Source organism: Halyomorpha halys, unplaced genomic scaffold, assembly GCF_000696795.3.
Source record: "Halyomorpha halys isolate HHAL.00 unplaced genomic scaffold, Hhal_1.1 Scaffold115.1, whole genome shotgun sequence".
NCBI classification, from domain to species: domain Eukaryota; kingdom Metazoa; phylum Arthropoda; class Insecta; order Hemiptera; family Pentatomidae; genus Halyomorpha; species Halyomorpha halys.
The window spans coordinates 708883-713776 of record NW_027106332.1 but is presented as its reverse complement, the minus strand read 5'-3'; the positions used below and the strand labels follow the sequence as shown (position 1 = coordinate 713776).

General features: G+C 36.9%; 1 protein-coding gene and 1 long non-coding RNA gene across 2 annotated transcripts in view; one reads left to right on the top strand and one right to left on the bottom strand.

The window, feature by feature from the left end:
* Positions 1-4894, bottom strand: part of LOC136795109 (uncharacterized) — a 65158-nt gene that overhangs the window by 31748 nt on the left and 28516 nt on the right. The gene's annotated exons all lie outside the window — the stretch shown is intronic.
* The window catches only part of AkhR (Adipokinetic hormone receptor), a 31193-nt gene continuing 29848 nt past the window's right edge, over positions 3550-4894 (top strand). The window contains exon 1 of the mRNA XM_014416179.2: positions 3550-3680. The gene's annotated coding sequence lies outside the window, so the exon portion shown is untranslated. The remainder of the gene's footprint in view (positions 3681-4894) is intronic.

The window sequence follows — 4894 nt, the reverse complement described above, 5'->3', positions numbered from 1 at the left end:
TCAATTTTTACGGTCAACTATATATACATATATAAAATTAGCTGTGATAAGGTTTTTTTGGCAGTGCAATGTAGCTGCATCTATTGTGTTCTAAGAAGGAACGAAAATTTAGCTCTACAAAGTTTTAAACATGACTTTTTAAGAGCTGTAAATGTTGATTCTATCGTTTGAATTATTCATTCATTAGATGCTGATTAAATAATATCATCATGAAAATACTCGGCGCAATTGAGGTTATGTAAAACATTTTTGATATATCATTGTCAACAGCAGGAATGACATAGACATTTTGAAGGAAGGACGCTATAAAAATTCTTGAAATGTCAATAATTTAGCGAAAACATCGATCCATTAAAGTTGATACTATCTGTCTCCATTATCGTCACTTACACATTTTAGGTTTCAATATACACGCCACCGTGACATTTGAATGCAAATGTTATTGAAGATGACGATATAGCTGCTGTGGAGGTCTTGAGTATATAAGTGAGATAGTCTATTCCGATACCAATGCGTGGAGCATTCGGTTCGCACAGATGCTAGAGGGACATTGGTGGAAGAGTGCGTGGCGAGGTTTCAGCTCGGTACGAACGAGCCCTCAGGTGCCTCGTGTTGTGGTGAGATGCCGGAATTGGATAGATATGAAACTCGACACGGCTCCAATGGCGAAGCGTAAGTGGCTAGACCCTCCGGTAAGACAGGAGCTTCAATCACTGGGTCAAAGCCTTCAGTGTGGTGGAGCAGGAAGGCAGTCCCTATTAGTAGAAAAGGGCTTTGTGACCCGATAGGCGAACTGGAGAGCCTTTTGCAGTGAAATACAAGGAATACTGATTGAGAGAGAATGGAAAGAGATAACACCAATGGAAGAGAAGTCCTCCAACGCAGAAAGGATAGAGCACGTCCGGTCCCATGGTGGACGCGTTTGAACTGTGCCAAGCATAGGTACCAGAAGTGCATAGACGACGAGAGGAGATCTGTACTCCTATAAGAATCTACACATCAGAAGAGGAGGTCTTGGGACGAATTCATTGTAGTAGTAAGAGAAGAGTCCCTAGGGTATCCCGTACACGGTAGCACTGGGGACGAGTAAGCCGCTACATGTGATGGCGGCTACTATGGTTGGAGGTGCCCAGGTAACCACCCTCTGAAGACAAGGATGTAAGTCGATTATACATAACCCAGGGATGATCCGTCTCAGGGCAGTGCAGATGAATTTATGGTCAGACGCACCTCGTTATACCCACCGGTCTATGTCCATCATGGGAGATACAGGGCCGTAGTTTTCTCTGGACAAGCGGAGGACTAGAAGGGCTTCAAGGCTAGATAGCATAGATACTGAAATCCTCAAGAACAGTGCCCTTTACATCGAGGAGGAGATATTCTATGAGTGTTTGGATAAGGATACTTTACAAGCAAGTAGAGGATTGTTGACAAGAGACTACTCTACAAGGGAGGTGGCAAGGATAAGGAAACGCCAAAAGCCTAGTGGATTATATGTCTCCTCCCAGTAGCTAGTAAGGTCCTGGAGCACAAGACCGTCAACAGCCTCAGAACAATCTTAAGTGGTGCTGCAAGCCACCTACGGCAATTGCTCAACTCATAGCTAGGGAACTACGGATATGCTGCTGAGAATGCGTAGGGACGTAGAACAGAGGGCGGAAAAATACATAGTATTGATCCTGTTTGACATTCATGAGCTACACACCCCAGTAACCTTACTCCCTCGTAGGTAGCTATCTCAACAACAGGAGCGTCAGGATTAAAGGTTTCCTTGCCAAGGCTTACGTCGACAAACTGGCAGTCATCGTGGCCAAGAACACCAGAGTCAGACTGAAGCCAGAAGAAGAGAGGTGCGCCGGTCTCGTTCGTTAGTAGTACTTGAGGGGGAAGTTGAGTATGGCCTCAGCCAAAACCCGGGTCATACTCTTAAGAGGATCCATTAAATTAGATATCCAAGGGGAGAGGGTTATACGAAGTTAAGAAGCTGACTTACCTCGGTGTGAGGATAAGAAGACGATTTGCCATCATTCCTCCCTCACCTGGCGTATTTAAAAGATAGGGTGACCCTGTCATTCGATGGACTAAGCACAATAGATCTTGTGCACTTTAGGGAATATCAGCAAATTTTGATATTTTTTTCATTACAATTTGATCTAGATCCGCATGATCGAGAAAACTAGGGATGAATTCAATTATTAATCGTTGAATTTACAGAATATTGCACCAACCTTTAAACACATTGCGTAATCGCTAACTGTTTTATTATGTTATTGGAATATTTTGCGGAATTTCCAGATCTAGATAAAATATCCCCATTTTATCTATATCTGAAAATTTCGAAATTAAAGTTGATAGGTCCTTATTGTAATGAATAAGGTTTTTTTTTTTTTTTTTAGACAAGTCGACTTTGTAACCTCTTCTAGTTCTTCTCTAGCCCACATAATGATTCTCATAGAGGATCCAATTCTAATTCAATTTTATATTGATGATTTTGTCGATCCTATGCGTCCTGAATGCGAAAATCGTCACAAACTATGAAGTATTTTTTATGGTTTTCTCAATTCCCAAATGATTTTTCTCTTTAAATTTGTGTGGCATTGCACACTGTTTGTACGAAAATCATCAAAAACAGTAAAACATTGTTGTTTTGTGGTGTTTTACGCATTCAGGAACCGTCCGATCGGAAAATCACTGACATGAAGTCGTTTTAAAATTAGGTTTTCTGAGAGAATTCTTTATTAAAAATAATTTCTTCCCATTGGAAATTCTAGAGTTAAATTAACAGGAGAAGTAGATGTTACTAAGTTGGCTTTAATCCCAACAGAAACTTCATCCACTGTAACCAATACCTAGTAAGTTTCATTTCGAAATTATCAAAAGTATAGAACAAAAGGGGGTTAACCGATTCTTAAACATCACGAAAACGTTTAGAGGATATCTACAGTTTTCTAGATGGCGAATCTATTTAAAAGTGAGAAATTATTATTATTTATAAAATACTATGAATAAAAATGAGTTCGTGGAGAAAATTGGTCTTTTTTTTTGTCATTCTGGTTTAATTAGTGAAACATAATTGCTATTGATGGAACTATAAAAACAAATGAAGATGATAAATACATTGTGGATTTGTTGTCAGATGGATACATATAGATAAATAAATGCGAGATGGATAAACATGCTAATAATTAATACTTAGTCTACTAACTGATTACTTATACTAATCTCATTAGTTTAAACCTCTTCTATAATAATGATTCGTTGTATCAGTAAAATATACTTTATGATACCAAAATATTTTAAGGTGATTATAATCAAACACTAACTCCTCACTTACAGATAAGTGTATGTATTATGTATTTAAATAAACATAGACCTAGAATGAATATTTAAGAATGGTGGAAAATATCATGAATAATTTCAATATGATTATTGATCATTTTCGGGAAATCGTTAATAATACGGATTGTCATAAGCTATTTAGCACAAAATAGTGTTTCAATTTTCAGCTGCGATAAGTAAATGCTACTAACGATAACCCTCCCAGAAGGTCAATACCAAAATGATTAAGAGGTAGTTCTAGAAACACTCTTCTAGTGGTTCAGTATTTCATCATATGTGGGCGGATTGATGATTGTCTGCTCAACACGTCCACGAAGAAGCAGCCATCCAAGACCTAAAACGTAAGACATTTCTTGTTGTTTTCTTCGTATATAAATACTTTTTTTTTTGTTAATGGATCGAGTCCAATATAACAGGCTTTTTACGTTTTTTGTTTCTCATCGAATTTTTGAAATAGTCAATATAAGCATAACGAAATGGGTAGAATGACACACTGTTTCACTTTTGTATATTTTTTAATTCTTGCTATATGTAATAATATTAAAACTACAGAATGGTGGAATCATCATTCCTGCATAATTTTGTTCACAATGAACACTTTTAAAGATATCACCCACAACCTAAATTCTGCGTTTGTCAACAATTTAAAAGTTTTGGAAATAAAAATATGGGGATAGAGATATAGGAATGAAAATACGGTATCTTGTCAATTTTAATCCTTTAAAAAGTAGCGTGAAGGAAAGCCTGCGGAAATCAATGAAGCTCTTGATAGATGGTTCTATTTGTTTATTTTCGTAGAGGGAATAACGTCATTGTGTACTCCTACTAACAAAGGAAGGATGTGTTATTGTACAGTAGGTACCGCAAGACTTCTACGATTTTAACACATTTTTTGTTTATATAAAGTGTTGCCCTGTTTGAGCTCAAAGTAGGAAGAAATAATTTTTTATTATAAATTAATAATATCGAATTTTTGTTTGTTCCTACGGAACGTAACGGGCCCTGGGTTTTAAAGCCCTAAACATTAACGTTTTTGAAATAACGCCCGGGTCAAACCTAACTCGAATTTATTATAGAAAAGAGGAATAGACATATAATGCAAGAGTTCTCGCATGAGTAAACTAGTAATCTCATAATATTTAAAATGATGCTTGCCTCTCCTCCTCTGGGAAAAAATGCAAGCTCTAATTTAAGTTATAGCCTTTGAACTAGTATTCTACAATAGCATTTGCAGTTTACTTTATTTTTAGCCTAGCAGGAATTTTAGTTCATTTTATACAATAGGCCATTTGTAAATAAACAGCTCTATTTTTTTTTTTTTTTATAGGCTGTTTGTTTATAACATACATTTATTCATTTTAATTACTTCCTCAATCCTTTCAAAACTTTTTGAAAAACTCCTCCTTAAACGTATCCTACCCATCGTTGAATCACAGAGTTTTCCATCACATCAATTTGGATTCCGTCCTAGACACTCCACAGTTCAACAAGGCCTCAGAGTAGTTGACTACATCTCTTCAGCTCTTGAAACGAAACAATTCTGCTCGGGTGCCTT